General features: G+C 37.3%; 1 pseudogene; it reads right to left on the bottom strand.

Annotated features, from left to right (window-relative positions):
* Positions 1-13,090: 13,090 nt before the first annotated feature.
* On the bottom strand, positions 13,091-14,063 carry LOC102487529 (zinc finger Ran-binding domain-containing protein 2-like; annotated as a pseudogene).
* Positions 14,064-17,570: the final 3,507 nt, after the last annotated feature.

Genomic DNA, 17,570 nt, shown 5'->3' with positions numbered 1-17,570 from the left:
TGAACTTGAATAGGCTAGAGGAGGGGGACTAGTCAAGTGTGAGCATTGGTCTTTGCAGTATCCCCTGTAGTGGGGAAAAGTGTACACATGAGGGTAGCATGTGGAAACTTTTCCCTTATTGTACCTATTTTATTTTTCCAGTGAAGTGGGAAGCAAGGTCCCACAAGTTGAGCAAGAGGATGGACGGAAATGTTTGAAAAGAAGTGAATTTATGCGTAGCTATTCAGGGATCAGGGATATACAGTGCTGTGCCTTGCAGAACTCTAGAGGGCAGCATTGACATAGACTAGTCAGCAAGGGAGCTGTGGCTGCTCTGCCGATGAAAATGTGCTGCTCAGGTACCCTGCCTTTGGAAACAACCGACTGCTGGCCCCAGCCTTCTGCAACAGAACTGCAACCATGTTTGTGCCCAGTTCAAGCTTCTCATGGACTGCACTCACCTAGTGACTAAACACAGGGAGTAGAGGAGGAATAGAGCAGGTCTTTTCCTGGGAGATGGGGGACTCCTTGATTGTGTGACCTTGGCTCTAGGAAAAGTCTTATAGGCCTGGGCAAACTTTCTAAGAACTGCACTCTAGTTTAATGATCTTTGTACTCCATCCTTTTTCTTTCTTTATTCTTTTATTTTTATTATTATTATTATTATTTTTATAGAGAATAGGTCTGCTTTTTAGTCTGGATTCTATCTCTGTCTTTTCCAGCTTCTTCCCCATGTGATTCAGGTACATTTCCCCCAATAAGTCGTTGTATATCTAATGCTATTTTGGTACCTTCTTCTTGGAAGTTTGAACTAACATAAGTGGTACTAAAAGGGGTCTGAAAAATATGGTAAGATGGGATTTTGGAACTGTCTCAATCTTATCCCAGCAGGCCAAGAGGACCTCAATCTGTGTGTAATTTGATGCAAAAGAGTCCCTAACACAACACGTTGGTCTGATTGTTAAAGATGTCATCAGTGGTGACGTAGGATGGTTACCTAGCATCCCAGTGCAACGAATTGTCATTACAGTTGCAGAGATTCAATCAGTTGAAAGATACAGAGGAAATAATACCTTCAACAACAGTGGAGTTGCCTGGTTATTACCAAGTTATAATGATACCCTATAGAAGAGTAAGAAGAAACTGAGGACCATTAACAGGCTTCTATAGGCTAAGTGTAAAAGACAGAGGAACCCTAGGTAACACCTTTGGCTCTAGGACAATCTCAGTAGCCTGGCCAATAAGACCATAATCAATGAGGACCTTTTTTGATGGAGACTCAAAGAACAGACACAATATTAAAATAAAGATTTGACAGCTAGCATGTAGAGACCCTGAAGCACTCATTCATTTATTCATTTATTTATTATTTTGGGGCAAAGTCTCACTGTGTTGCAATCTTCCTGCCTGCAAGTAGCTGGGATTACAGATCTATGCTATCATACTTGGCTTTTAGGATGAACTGAGAGCCTAAACCTCCCATGGGATCTCATCCCACCAACTAGCAGCATCTCCCTGGGCTATTTAAATGTCCAGCCAATGTAAGTATTTTATGGTAAAATCAGGGCTAATTGGAAAATCTGGGATTCTTCTTTTTTTTTTTTGAAGAGGTTTTTGCTATAGGGCGCGTGTGCTCGCCAGACAGACAGAGAGAGACAAAAAGCAAGAAATCACCCCCAGGGGTATGGCCACGCCACAATCCCTTCTCTTCCCTTCTCCTCTTGGCATCTTGGGCACGCATGCACACACACCCGGTGTGAGTTTTAAGCCACCCAGTCTGGGACACAAACCGCAGTAGACTACATGGGAATCCAGCGACATAGCCATTGCGCTACTGGTCCCAAATCTGGAATTCTTAAAGATGAGATAGAGGGTGTTTGAATGTCAGTTCCTTACGAATTTTGATTGTACAGATACCTCTGAACACTCAGAACTTTCAGTGATAGTCCACCATTCCCAGTGAGAGCTAGCACATCTCTCATGCATGCATGGGGCAGTGAGCATAAGGGAACTCCATAATTCCTGTTCAGTTTTGCTGTGAACATACAACTTCTCTAAAAATTAAAATCTATGTACAAAATAATGGTGGAAAAATTTTTTAAAACTTAGGAAAATTGTAACTTGTAGATGTAGGAAGCTCAAAGAACCCCAAACATGAGAAACATTGATAGAATTATACGAATGCCTATTATAACAAAAATGCTTAGAACAAATGATAAAGAGAAAAGCTTGAAAGCAGCCAGAGAAAAAAATGACAGCACATTTCTTGTAGGAAGCAATGGGAAGCCTGACCCACATGTACAGAATCCTCCCTGCACAGTATTATTTATCCAGGGGATACACTTCACAAGGGAGGTTCAGAAATTGACCCGTGATCATTAGCTTTACTGATAACATTTCACAACATCCAAAAGGAATAGACTTCTAAAGACACAGTTGCAGTGTCAGCTCAGGGGCCTGCATTTGAAGAGATAGAATGTCATTCTTGACAAAGATATACATTAAGTTCGAGACTTCTTTATGACATGGTTGCCCATACAGGAAGAATATACAGGTTTGGAAACCAATAATTGAAGCAGAAATGGTCTTACTCAGCTTCACTCCCGAAAACCTACTGGAGATTTTGTTCTTCATATGTTTCTAGCTCTGGGGTTCTTCAAGGTTTAGGTCCAGGCCTCGGTGAGGGCATGTTCTTACAGGAGTCCCATTGAACTATATTATATGGCTGCCACCAGGCACTATGATTCTTATGTTGAGAACCAACAGTTACGTTATCATCCTCATGGCCAAGTTAATTGAACTGGATCATCAGGAGGAAGTAAGACTCCATTTGTGTAATGTGGCTAGCAGGACTACGCAAAGGATCTCAGTTGCAGGGTAGAGCTTCTAATTGTAATTAAAAGTCTAAGATAAGCATAGACGCTCACATAGTGGGAGTAAGAAAAAAATTTATTTACCTACATTTACCCAAATCTTTTTGGGTGGATGGTGGAGAGAAGGAACAGGAAACTATTTAATAAACTTCTTAGGGACAGATGTCAGCAAAGATAAAATGTTTGATTAACCATAGTTTTATATCAGCCTAAGGAAGAAAAAGAGAAGAACCTTTTTTAAAATTACCACTCAGCCTCACCTGTTAGAGACTACTCATTTGTTTACATACCACAAATAACTGTTGTATAAAACTTTTATTTATTTTTTAAAGAATTATTTTATTTATCTTTATTTATTTATTTATTTATTTAAATTTGACCTGAGAGGGACAGAGAGGAGGGACAGAGAGAAAGAGAGAGAGAGAGAGAAAGAGAGAGAGAGAGAGAAAGCCACCAGGTCTGGGACTAGAACCGCGGTAGGCCATGTGAGAATCCAGCGGCCTTAACTACCATGCCACCTGCTGGTCCCTAAAATTAAATTTATTAATAATAGATGAGGTTTGTTTTGTTAAAATGTCCTTAGGCATGCAATTCCTTTCATCTTATTCTAGCCTTGAGCAGAGTAAGCTTAAGAAACATGAGGTTTTTATGTTTTGGGGGAGATCCTCCAGATAGTTAAAAATTCTTTTGATTATTAAAAATAAGTGATGATTAATAAGTCACATAAAGTTTAATACTTACCAATCTTGAGAAAAAATATTTTCTTTATTTCTCTCTTAGGAGATGCTCATTTGATGGCTATAGGTATTTCTTACTGTGTGTGAAAATTTAGCCCTACGTAGCATTCATTACAGTGGCCTTTTCCAGGCTATTTGTAGAAAAGTGCTTGCCTAAATTATCATCACAAATCAAAGATTCAAGAAAAGGGCACATATTTAATATTTTACTCATATGATGCAGAACCATTACTCAGCTATTTGTTATTAGCCTGCTACTGGGAAATCTAATAAGTGGAATGTTTACTTGTGCCAGTCACTCTTTTAAATGCTTTATAAATATTTTTTCAAGACATTTTTTCCAACAATCCTTGAGTAGATATTGTCATTCCCCATGTTACCCATAAGATAAATGAGCGCTGAAGGTGGGGGAGGGGCTAGGGGCTGGCTTCAGAACCTCTACTCTTTCTTGTCACACCCCATGACCTGTATGTGTAGAGACGTAGGACTGATTGTTCTTGAAATTATTGGAATACCCATTCTTCTAGCCAAAAATATTTTCTTTAAAAATAAATAGGAAGTGGGACCAACAATTGGCATAATGGCTATGTTGCTGGACTTCCATGTAGTCAACCAAGGTTTGAGTCCCAGACCCGGTGGCCTAAACTCACACAGAGTACCTGTGTGTGCGTGCCTAAGATCCTGAGAAGAGAATGGAGGAGAGGGGATTGTGGCGTGGCCATCCCTCCTTGGGGGGTGATTTCTCACTTTCTATCTCTCTGTCTCTGTCTTTCTGGCAAGCACACATACCCTATAGCAAAAACTGCACACACACACACAAAAAAGAGGTATAACAACAATATAAAAGTAATCAGATCTTTAAAATAGGAAATACTTTTGTGGTTTTTTCCTGGACTGTAAATCTAAGAGTACTTCTATTATGTTGAAGATTTAGTTGGAAAATGTTGATGGGACAAACAAAACTAAAATAAAAAATAATGCTACCCAATTGTGCAAACAGGGACTTAATAAAACATCTAGTAAAATTATGAAGACAGAATTTCCCAACTTTAATTTGCATTCTTTGGTTTGCTATTAAATACTATAGTATTTCCACTAACAAGGAGACAAGTAAGTGTATAGAACATAGTCTTCAAAAACTGCATCAGATTCATGATATATTTTGACTACCAGTCTGTGTTGCATTAAAATTCACTTTTTGTATCTATATCTGTATCTATACTTATCTGTATCTATCTACCTACATATCTTATACATTCCCTTAAACTCCTTTTCAAGAAAAACATTGGATATAAAGAGACTCAATTAAAATATTATGAGATACTGATCATCAGAAAAGTCATGATGTATTTTTCTATATTTTTCTCTATGCAAAAGTGCATCATGGTTTTCGAGTGCACCGTGATGCACTTTTGCATAGAGAAAAATATATATGATATAAAAAATATATATATGTGTGTATATATATGTGTGTGTATATATATGTGTGCATATGTGTGTGTGATAGCCCATTATGTTAAAATGTACAGAATACCAATATCAATATCCCTTCCCAATTTTTCATGATGTAAATTATTTTGTGTATGAGTTGTCAGTTTGTTTTCTTTGCATCGAGGTTAAACAGGAGAAAGTGTCTTTTCAGATGATGCGAAATAAGGAAGCATGACTTACGTAACTCAGCTGGTCATTTTTAGTTGATAAATGGAATTATTTCTATGATAGCATACACAGGGATTCTGAGGAATCACTATCCAGACCAGGGTTTGTGGGTTCCTGCCCAATACATCCACTCTTCCTTTATAATGCTCTGCAATTCAAGCAAAGGTGAGAAACAGGGACCAGCAGTTGGTGTAATGGCTATGTTGCTGGACTCCCATGTAGTTGACCATGGTTTGAGTCCTGGACCCAGTGGCTTAATCTCATGCTAGGCGCATGTGAGTGCGTGCCCAAGATCTCAAGAGGAGAGTGGAAGAGAAGGGATTGTGACATGACCATCCCCCGAGAGGGTGATTTCTCACTTTCTGTCTCTCTGTCTCTCTCTGTCTTTCTGGCCAGTGCATAAGCCTTATAGCCAAAACCTCTCTTAAAAAAAAATAGATGAGAACCAGTAAACAGGGCAGAGAGTGAACACAAAGGTTGAACATTTATAACTTAAGGGATTTTTAAAATTAGAATATTTTAGACTGTCATATCTTGGAAAACAGGGAAATAGGGGATAGAAGGAAGTTATAGACATGTGCATTAGTAATGCAGTATTGCATTTGGAATAAAGAAAAATATGAATGTCTTGTATGTAGCAGCCGATGTTTTGTTTTAGAGTAATTTAACTTTGCTTCATAAGGTAAGTCCATTGAGCCAATAAGAAAAAGGCAGTCATTAGTATTGGATATTTTCCAAAGTTCTTTTTATTGTGGTAAAATATATATAAGATTTACTATCATCCATTTGTAAGTACATTTTGGTAGTATATATGCACTTAGGTGCATTTGTGATGTTGTGCAACCATTACCACCATCAGTTTGTAAAACTGAAACTCTATAAGCATTAAATAATTAATTCCCTGTTCCTTTTCTCCACAGTCTGGGGCAACCCTCATTCTATTTTCTGCATCTGTGATTTTTAACATTCTGAGTATTTCATATAAGTGGAATCATACAGTTTTGCATTTTTATGAAGGGCTCATTTTGCTTAGCATAGAATCTTCAAGGTCAATCCATGTTATTGTATGGGTCAGAATCTCCTTCCTCTTTAAGACAGGACAATATTACAGTGGTGTGTGTCACATTTTGCTTATCCTTCAGACAGTTAATGGACACTGAATTTACTTTCATGTCTTAGCTATTGTGAATAATGGTGCTAGAATATAGGTGTATAGGGACCAGCAGCTAGCGTAATGGCTGTGTTGCTGGACTCCCACGTAGTAGACCACGGTTTGCATCCCGGACTCGGTGGCTTAAAACTCACGCCGGTTGCATATGCGTGCGTGCCCAAGATCCTGAGAGGAGAATGGAGGAGAAGGGATTGTGGCTTGGCCATCAACCCTGGGGGGGGTGATTTCTCGCTTTCTGTCTCTGTCTCTCTCTGTCTGTCTGGTGAGCACACGTGCCCTATAGCGAAAACCTCTCCAAAAAAAAAAAAAAAGAAAAGAAAGAATATAGGTGTATAAATGCCTCCTTGGAACCCTGCTTTCAATTCTTTTGGATATTTATAGCCTAGAGTGGAATAATTGAATTGATGACTCATATGATAATTAAATTACCTTTTAAAAAAAAAATAGTAGAGGTACCATTTTAAATTCCCTCCAATAGCGCACAAAGATTTCAATTTCTCTACATCCTTGACAACACTTGTTATTGTGTGTGTGTGTGTGATAATAGCCATACTAATGAGTGTGAGGTGATATCTCACTGTGGTTTTGATTTGCATTTCTCTATTGATTGGGCATATTTTCATGTATCTTCTTTGCAGAAATGTCTATTCAAGTGCTTTGATAGTTGATTTTTTCTTAATTGTTGAGTAAGGAGTTCTCTATATATTCTGGATATAATTCCTTATCTGATATATGATTTGCAAATATGTGGTACTATTCTGTGGATTGCCTTTTCATTATATTAGTATTGGTTTTTGATGTACTTTAAAATTTTTGATAAAGTTCAATTTCTCTATTTTTTTTCTTTTGCTATCTACCTATGCCTTTGTTATCATAGTCAAGAAATTATTGCCAAAACTCAATTCCATGAAGCTTCTGTTCTATTGTCTTCTAAGTGTTTTATAGTTTAGGTCTTACATTTAGATCTTTTATCCATTTTGAATTAATTTATGCTGTCAGATAAGGATCACATTTCATTCTTTGCATGTGGATTTTCACTTTTATTTATTTTTTTAGATTCCTTCCATAGGAAGTTATATGTTTGCTGGAGAGAGGCAGTGCGAAGGAAAGTTAGAAATCACTACTCAGATAGGATGCCCATTCTGTAGTTTCTTCTCCTCTATTCTCCTCTTGGGATTTGGGGCAAGCATGCACACATGATTGACATGATTTTCAAGTCACTGGACCCAGGACTTCACTCAAGTTAGGCCATAAGGGAGTCCAATGCCTTAACCACCACACCGCCTGCTTGCCCCAGAGTTTCACTCTTTTCAGCACCTTTTATTGAAAAGACTGTCCTTTCCTCATTGAACAGTTGGCATTTCTTGTTAAAAAACATTGATTATATGTTAGTGTTTAACTATGAATTTCTATTTTATTTCTTTTGTCTATATGTCTGTGTTTAGGTCAGTATCATATAGTGAGTTTGTGCATGTGTGACTGTTTTTTCTTTATTAAAATTGTTTTGAGTGTTGAAAGTCCCTAGATATTTTATAAGAATTTTAAGGTTTTTTTCTACTTATGTGGAGAACACCATTGGGTTTTTGACAGGGACCACATTGAATCTGTAGATCATTTTGAGTGGTATTCAACAGTAATGTATCCCAATCCACGAATGTGGGATGTACTTCCATTTACTTATCTATTCTGTAATTTTTTAAGCAATATTTTATAGTTTTCATTGGTCCATGCCTTTCACCTTAGTTTAGCTAAGTATTTTATTTTTGATACTATTATAAATAAAATTGATTTGTTTTTCTTTTTTTTTTGGAGAGGTTTTTTGCTATAGGGAGTGTGCGCTCACTAGACAGACAGAGAGAGACAGAGAGATAGAAAGTGAGAAATCACCCCCCAGGGGGGATGACCACGCCACAATCCCTTCTTCTCCATTCTCCTCTCGGGATCTTGGGCACGCACGCACACTTGCCCGGCGTGAGTTTAAGCCACCGGGTCTGGGACTCAAACTGCGATTGACTACATGGGAGTCCAGCGACATAGCCATTATAGCCATTACGCTAACTGCTGGTCCCAATAAAATTGTTTTCATGATTTCCTTTTCAGAATATTCATTTTTAGTGTACAGAAATACAACTTTTATGTATTGACATGGTATCTTGCTATTTCATTGAATTAATTTAGTCATTCTAAAATATATGTGTGTATTTTTAAAATGCTTGTACATAATTCAATGTATATTGTGTGAAATATATTATTATGTAAATATAAAATGTATAAAAATATAAATATATATATATATATATATATATATATATGTGTGTGAAATTTTTAGGATTTTCTACATGCAAGTTCATAATATTTGTGAACAGAAATCATTTTAGTTCTCTTTTCCAAGGTTAGATGTCTTTTGTTTCTTTTTCTAGTCTAATTTCTCTGGAACTTTCAGTACCATGCTCAATATATGTGGTGAAGGTTGGCATCTTGTTCTTGATTTTAGAGGATAAGCTATCAGTCTTTTGTGGTGAGTTTTTCATATACTATTATATATATGTTGAGATTATATTATTTATTTTTTTTGAGAGGTTTTTGCTATATGGTGCATGTGCTCACCAGAAAAACAGAGAGAGACAGGAAGTGAGAAATCACCCCCCAAGGGAGATGGCCATGCTGCAATCGCTTCTCCTCCATTCTCCTCTTGGGATCTTGGGCGCACACGCATGTGTGCCTGGTGTGAGTTTAAGCCACTGAGTCCAGGACTTAAACAGCAGTCAACTACATGGGAGTCCAGCAACATAGCCATTAGGCCAACTGCTGGTCCCGAGATTATATTCTTCTACTCCTAGTTTGCTAAATGCTTTTTATCATGGATGGGTGTTGAATTTGTTATATTTTAAATCAATTCTTATAACATGATCATGTGGGTTTTCCCCCTTCATTCTGTTAATATGGTACATTGCCTTGATCAATTTTCACATGCTAAAAGATTTTTACATTCCGAGAATGAATCTCACTTGGTTATTATTTATAATCTTTTCAATATGCTGGTAAATTCAATTTGCTGTGTAGTTTTTTTTTTTTAACTTTTGCATCAGTTTTCATAAGAAGTATTAGTCTATAGTTTTTGTTCTTACAGTGTCTTTGTCTGGCTTTGTAACAAGGTAATTCTGGCCTTCATAGAATTAGCCAGGAAGTGTTCAACCCTCTTCAGTTTTTTGAAAAATGTTGAGAATTACTTTTATTAGTTCTTATTTATAAGTGCTTCATAGAATTTACCCACTAAGCCATCAGATCAAGTCCAAGGCTTTTCAGATAATTTTTGTTTACTAATTCAATCTTCTTATAATTTATAGGTCTTTTTAAAGAGATTTTTATTTTTTCTGTTGGGTGCATACACTCTCCAGAGATAGAAAGACAGAAAGTGATAGGTCACTCTCACAGAAGTATGGCCATGCCAGAGTCCCTTCTCCTCCGTTCTCCTCTCAGGATTTTGGGTATGCATGCACACATGCCATTATGAGTTTGAAACCACCTGGTCCAGGACTTGAACCACAGTCGACAATGTGGGAGTCTGGTGACATAACCATTATACCATCTGCTGGTCCTGGGGGTTCCTTTTTCTTTGTGACTTATACAGTTATTCACTTATTTCTCTCATGTGCACTAGAAAGTGGGGAGGAAGAGAGAAGGAGAGAGAGAGAGAGAGCACTCCCAATGATGTCTTCACACCACATTGACCTCTAGCCTGAGCCAGTCGCAGATCATGGTCACATGTGTACTTGCCATACTCAGGGAAGTCTTGGGATGCAAACCTGGAATCATCATCACATGAGAGTCAGCTACCCAGAGCATCATGTTTTATCATGGTGCCACCCTCTGGTCTCTTTGTGATTTACTTTTGGTCAGTCTTTTTTAAATTTATTTTTCCCAGAGTTTAAAAATCTCTAGTTTATTTTTTTATTTTTATTTATTTATTTATTTAATTTCATTTGTTATAATTGTTTTTTTTTTAATTTGACCAGAGAGAGATAGAGAGAGAAAGGGAAAGTGAGAAAGCAAGCCACCAGGTCCAGGACTCGAACAGCAGTCGGCCATGTGGGAATCCAGCACCCTCAACCACCACGCCATCTGCCAGCCCCCTCTAGTTTACTTCTAAAAAACACAACTCGATGCTTGACTCATAGACTTTATTTACATTTGTCTACAGCAACATTTCCTTATGAAATGAACTCATATAGCTTAAACCAAATAAAATCATAATCATCTGAATTGTCTCTAAACTATTATTAGCTGAATTTATAACCTTGCATTTGCTTAGTACAGCCAAAGTTTTAAATAAGCAAAAGCACAAGAATAAACTAATGGCAACATATAGAACCTAGGAGATCATCTGGGCAATTAAAAAGGGAGACTTTCAAAAAGTCTGAGGCACGGGACCAGTAGTTAGTGTGATGGCTGTGTCGCTGGACTCCCACGTAATTGACCGCAGTTTGGGTCCCGGTGACTTAAACTCACGCCAGGTGCGTGTACATGCCTGCCTAAGATCTTGAGAGCAGAATGGAGGAGAAGGGATTGCGGTGTGGCCATCACTCTTAGGGGGTGATTTCTTGCTTTCTGACTCTCTATCTCTGCTTGTCTTTCTGGGTAGCGCAAAAAACTTCTAGAAAATAAAAAGTCTGAGGCACAATTACAAAAGAGTAAAAGTTCTTGTGTAACCTACAGTAAAAATAGCAATGAAAATTAAAAAAATAAAAAGAAAATTAAGACATAAAAAAATGGGAAAGGCACCTATAAAAATATCATAAAAAATATTTCTACAGAAGATATTTTGCTTTCATCTTTAGATTGATGCAGAAAAAAAAACACTTAAAAAAATCCCCATATATAATTTTTGTTGGCTATGTCTACTAAATACTTCAAAATGTTTTTAATGTTTATTTAAACTGCAGTATATGAAAAGGGGAGGGGGGATCAATACCTCTTCACTTAAGGTCCCCAAGCACAATTTCTAATTTCCCTTAATACAATATACATACCTTACATTGTCTCTGAAGACACTGTTAAGAGAAATATTTTTGTTTTTGAGCCAGAAAACAAAATGAAGTTCACGTGACTGGATTTCAATTCTGAGAAATAAAACAAACTGAAAGCATTTTAAGCCATAAGTTATTTCAAGTGAACAGATAACATAATAATTTTTTGCTTACATCATGCAGAATTAAGCATTCATTTGTTATTTAGAAGAAAATTTTACACAGCGTGTTCAAAGTTAGATATCTTAGCATAATGTTCACTTAATTTTACAATGTCTCTGTTGGTGTTTTGGTTAAAGAGAAATACATTTCAAAAGGTTTTTTCAGTTTGTGCCATTGACTATGTACAATTTACACTTTTCTACTCTTAACTTATTTGCTAACTGGGTTTTTGAAGTTCTCACACAAAGCTTCTTGAACTGTTTTAAAAAGCATTTTGAAAAAAATGTTTTTCTTATCATGCACACAACCATCAGTAGAAAAGAGATAAACTGTTAGACTTTTTTTCTTGCCCCAAATATTAGGAAGGAAATGAGTAATACCTTTCTCTTTCAACAATTAACAAGATGTTTTTTTACATTAAATATGATGGTACAAAAAAATTAAAACTGGTTAAAAGAGAGACAATGATTCTAAGGCACCCTTAGCACAGGTCATTTCAAAATAAAGTCATTTTTAGTTGGCTGTTTTGTAAGTTCTTTTAACTTTTTAAAGTAAGAATCATTTTGACATAGGTTAGCAACAATAAACAGGTTTCCTTCTTTTCCCAGAATAACATGAACAGGCTGTTTCCAACTAGTTTACCAGTCTTGCTTTCATACCCCCAAGTTTAGGGAAATCTAGGTAATTTTGCCTTAGCCAACAGACAAAATAAATTTTTAAATGAGGGAAACAGGAGTTTGAAATTAGGAAATAAAGGGAACCAGCAGTTAGCGTAATGGCTATGTCACTGGACTCCCATGTAGTCGACTGCGGTTCACGTCCCGGACCCGGTGGCTTAAAACTCACACCAGGCGCGTGTGTGTGCGTGCCCAAGATCCCGAGAGGAGAATGGAGGAGAAGGCATTGCGGCGTGACCATCGCCCCTGGGGGGGTGATTTCTCACTTTCTGTCTCTATGTCTCTGTCTGTCTGTCTGGCGAGCGCACGTGCCCTATAGTGAAAACCTCTCTTAAAAAAAAAAACAAAAACTGTTGCAGGGGGCAATCTGCCCGCCCAACAGCCAAAAAAATAATAATAATAAAAAAAAAGAAATTAGGAAATAAAGTATTTTGTTACAGTTGAAATGTTGGAAATAAAGCAAATAGTTGTAAATAATAAACAGTAAACATATTGATCTATTCTGAAACATTACGGCTTAAAATGCTATTTACTTCTAATTTTACAAATAAACACAGCTGTTGTGTTCTGAAAAGCAATGAAGGCATGTACCTTTACCAGCAGATTTAGCACTTCTGATCAAGTGAAACACCACCTTCTTAAAAAATATGTTTCATGCACTGTACTGGATTTTTTTTTTTAAGATATAAATTTTAATATATTATTTCTTTTTTGAACCTGAACGGGAACCAAAATGGGATGATCCGGAAGATGACCTGTGGTGCCTGGGTAAAGTAGTGGTGTTCTATAGGTTTTGGTCCTGGGCTCAGGGTTGCTTAGTGTTTTCACCAATCACCTGGCTTTCAGGTGACCGTGATCTTTTTTGTCTTTGTTTTGCGATCAACAGATGAAGAAGATCTAGAACAACTTCTTGTTCTGTTCCTCTCAGGAGAAGATGATGAACTTGAATGAGATCTTTTTCGTGGGGAACAAGAGCCCCTGTGGGATCTGGAGCTTGATTTTGACCCACGAGATACCGAATGTTCTCTGGAACTGGAACTTCAGTTCTTCACTGCAAGCTGGAAGAACTTCTTGAACCTGGACCTAGGCCTTGAACTTGAGGGGGAGGCTGAGCGTGATGAAGATCGTGAATGTGAAGATCGGTATTTAGAGTGACTTAATCTATTAGATTTCTTTTTATTACTATCTTCTTCGCTGGCATCAAGATAATACTTTGAGAGATCAGCATCATCTTCATCCTCATTCTCATTTAATTTATATGTAGAAAGATATTCATCCTCATCCTCTTCTTTGTCCTTGGATTCTTTATCTTTGACTTCCTTTAATGTAGATGCAGGACCAAACTGCCTTTCTTCTGGGTTATTTTGTGTGCGTGAGCGTGTGTGTGTGTATGTGTGTGTCCAAACTCATCATATTCACCATCAGATTCTTTTCTTTCTACATACTCAACACTTTCTCTTTCATTAAAACCACCACCATATCTTTTTCTTTCTTCTAATTTAGCATACTTTGGAGTATTACACATGTTGCACTCTGATCTTCTACTCCAGTTCACATTACTGCAAGTTTTACATTGCCAGTCATTAGCACTGAACAGGCTTTGGATCTTTTCTGCAAGTGTCTTTCCTATTTCAGCGCCCCCAGCTTTCATCCTCTTGGCCTCAGTTGTTTTCTCCCTACCATACTGATTACAGCTGGTTCTTCTAGCAAAGTTTACATTTACACATGTCAGGGCAAATCCAGTCTCTGTCATTGACTGGGAAATTCTTGGTCGACATCTGGGAAGCCAATGCTGTTCAATCTGTTTCTAGGAAGTTGCCTATTCTACCTAGATTATCCAATTTGTTGGCAGATAAGAGTTTTTAGAACTCTCTTATAAATACTTGTATTTCTATAGGATCAGTAGTAATGCCCCAATTTGCATTTTAGCAATCAGGGTCTTCTTTCTTAATCTATCTAGTGAAAGGTTTGTCAACTTTAATAGCCTTTTCAGAGAACTTTTGGTTTCATTGATTTTCTCCATTGTTTTCCTGTTCATTATTTCCTTTTTGTTCATGGTGTTTACTACCTTCTGACCATCCCTACACTAGGTTATTTGTTCAGTGTCTTCTCTCTGCATCAGAATATATGTGTCATGAGGGCAAGAACTCTATTTTGTGCAGTAATATATCCACAGTGTCTACAACAGTATTTGGATCATAAGATCCTGGTTAATATTTTATTGAATGATTTATATTTTGCTAATGTTATCATAAGCCTTTCTAAGGCTGTTCCCAAGTTCTTGAAAATGTTTATTGCTACAAAGGGACTAGTTGAGGATGTGTGGATAGATGATTGGAAAACCATCTAAGAGACTTGACATGGATACTATAACTGTATTGAGCACAGGGATCTCTTCACGGAGAAATCCAGCATCTTCATTCACATACCTAAAAGTGGCTACTGGTGGTAGTTTGGACTATTGTTCTAAAATATGTGCTGATTCACTCATTGTTTTCTGGAGCAATAGTTCAAAGTTTTATTTAACCCAAGAGGTAAGTTTGTAAGTGGTATCATAAAAGTAAAATGTAGTGGTGGTGAGAAAAATAAGAGTACTTGAGAAAAATGTCAGTTGGGTATAATGACTCTGTGATTATGAAATATGATAATAAACAATATGCTGTTGCTTTGAATATCTTCAAAGATTCAATCTGTACAGGATGTTCTTCTTTTGCTTTTCTGTTGTCATGCACTAAAATAGCACATTTTTCCCAATTACCTTGAAATACAATGACCTGACTAAAGAATGTTTATCAGAGAAAAAGTTTACTCACTTCTCATTTCGTCTACTAAACTCTGTCTCTTTCTCTACATACATTGACCTTGCTTCTAATAACCCTTTATCCTCATCCTTTTCGTATTAGTAGCCTTCCTTTCTCTTGTGACGTCTTGATTAGCTGTCAGCATTTCTTTTGCTACCATCCTCATTTGCCCATCTGCAGCTATATTTTTTGATGATTCTTCTGTGCCCAACCTCCCAAGTCTAGTCTATAACTATGAATTACTTTCTAGCTGTACATCAACATTTCTTTCTGTTTTATTCTCTCTTATTCTTATTTCTTCTCCTATACTCATTTACTCATCTACCAATAGTGAATGCCTAACTAAGCATTTGCAACCGAAGTTAATCATAGTTTCTGTGTCCATTTTTCTATACAGCTCCAGAAAGCGAATTTTTCTCTCCTGTCTTCACCGAGCCTCTGCTCTCCCTTGGCCTAATCTCATCCTGTTCCATTTCCTTTGGGATTACTTACGTATTTTTTTTCCTCTTCCTTACAAATGTGTCTCTTTTTTTCTGTTTCCTTAGGCTTCACATATCCTCAGATATTCTCAACATTCTCACATGATAACATCAGGAATTAAACAATCAGAAACAAAATGACATGGAGACTTCTAATCCTAGTGGCCTTTATCCAAACTCAGTGTATAGACTCAGTCAACATTTCTGCCTTCTCTTTCTGTTTACAATCTATCAGCTATTTCTCCCTCTACCATTTATCTAAAACCACTCACCAGAAACTACTCACCAGCACATTAGCAGTTGACCACTCCTAGCCTTCTGTTATTCTTCCCCTAAATACTTAGCAAGCACCTACTTCAAACAAAGGGTCATTATAGGCAAAGTGGTGGGAGGAAATCACAATGAACATCCCAGCTAGCCCTATTTTGCTTCTCAGTAGAAGGGCTAGGTTCTTTACTTAGCATTAATTGGAAAATGGGTAAAAAACAAATGTAATAGAATGTAAAAGGCATAAAGTAAGGAGATTAAGTAGTATATGTAAAAATAGCACAAGAGACAAATGATAAATATAGTAAGTGAAGAGTGCTATGATACTGTGAGAACAGACAGTCGCTGGACAGATTGATTGGGTTAGAACCCCACCTTCACATGACTTTGTCCAAGTTACTTGCCTCATTAAATGAGTTTTCTGCAAAATGAGAATAAAATCACTTCAGAAGTGATTTAATTTAATTTTATTTATTATTATGATGATGATTTTAAATTTGCTATAGGACATGTGTGGCCATAAGAAAGAGAGAAGGAGAGAGAGGGAGAGAGAAAGTGAAAAGCAACCTGCCAGGTCCAGATCTCAAATCATAGTCAGCCAAGTGGGAGTCCAATACTCTAACCATCATGCTACCTGCTGGCCTCGTAGTCTGAGGATTGTTTTGTTTATTTGTTTTTGAGAGGTTTTAGCTATAGGGCACATATGCTTGCCAGAAAGACAGAGAAAGAGAGACAAAAAGTGAGAAATCACTCCACAGGGTGGGGGGGGGTCCAAATTGCAATCCCTTCTCCTTCATTCTCCTCTCAGGAACTTGGGCACGCACACACGCCTGCGTGAGTTCAAGTCACTGGGTGGGGGACTTGAGCCATGGTGGACTACATGGGAGTCCAGTGACACAGACATTACGCCAACTGCTGGTCCCTGAGGATTTTTAAAAATATTCATGTAAATAATTTAACTAATTACCTAGCACTTAGTGTACTTTCAATAAATGTCAGCTATCTTTGTTATCAAACTGCCCATAGAAAATCCAAGTACTTCAAGATTTTTTGAGAGATATGAAGGGGGGAGGAGATTAACCTTTAAATTATCAAATATTCTTTAGAACAAATGAATATTTGAAATCGTTTTTCTGGTGCTATAATACTTATTTCAAGGGACCAGCAGTTAGCATAATGGCTATGTTGCTGGACTCCCATGTAGTCGACCAGGATTTGAGTCCTGGACCCGGTGACTTAAACTCACGCTGGATACATGTGTGTGTGTGCCCAAGATCCCAAGAGGAGAATGGAGGAGAAGGGATTGTGGTGTGGCCATCCCCCCTGGGGAGTGATTTCTTGTTTTCTGTCTCTCTGTCTCTCTCTGTCTTTCTGGTGAGCGCATGCGCCCTGTAGCAAAAAACCTCTAAAAAAATACTTATTTCAATGTCGCTTTTATCTGTAGTGCTTATTGTTCACTTTGTTCTTTATCTTATATCTGTGTATATTTGTGATAGAGATGGCCAGTTGCTCTTCATATCTATTTATCCTGTTTCCTATAGTAACAGAACCTTGGCTTTTAGTTGGCTATCTTGTATCTCATTTAGAAGTCTGTGTATTACAGGCTCCTTTGCAACTCCATGTGATCCTAAGCTCTGGCCAATGATATGTAAGCAAAACATAATAGATGGAGTTTCAAGGAGTCTGTCTATTTTCCTCTTGTTTCTTGGAATGTGGTTATGAAGAATGGAGCTCTGGG

This window comes from Tupaia chinensis, unplaced genomic scaffold (assembly GCF_000334495.1).
Source record: "Tupaia chinensis unplaced genomic scaffold, TupChi_1.0 Scaffold000257_1, whole genome shotgun sequence".
Taxonomy (NCBI): Eukaryota; Metazoa; Chordata; class Mammalia; order Scandentia; family Tupaiidae; genus Tupaia; species Tupaia belangeri.
This window is presented reverse-complemented; position numbering and strand designations above follow the sequence as displayed.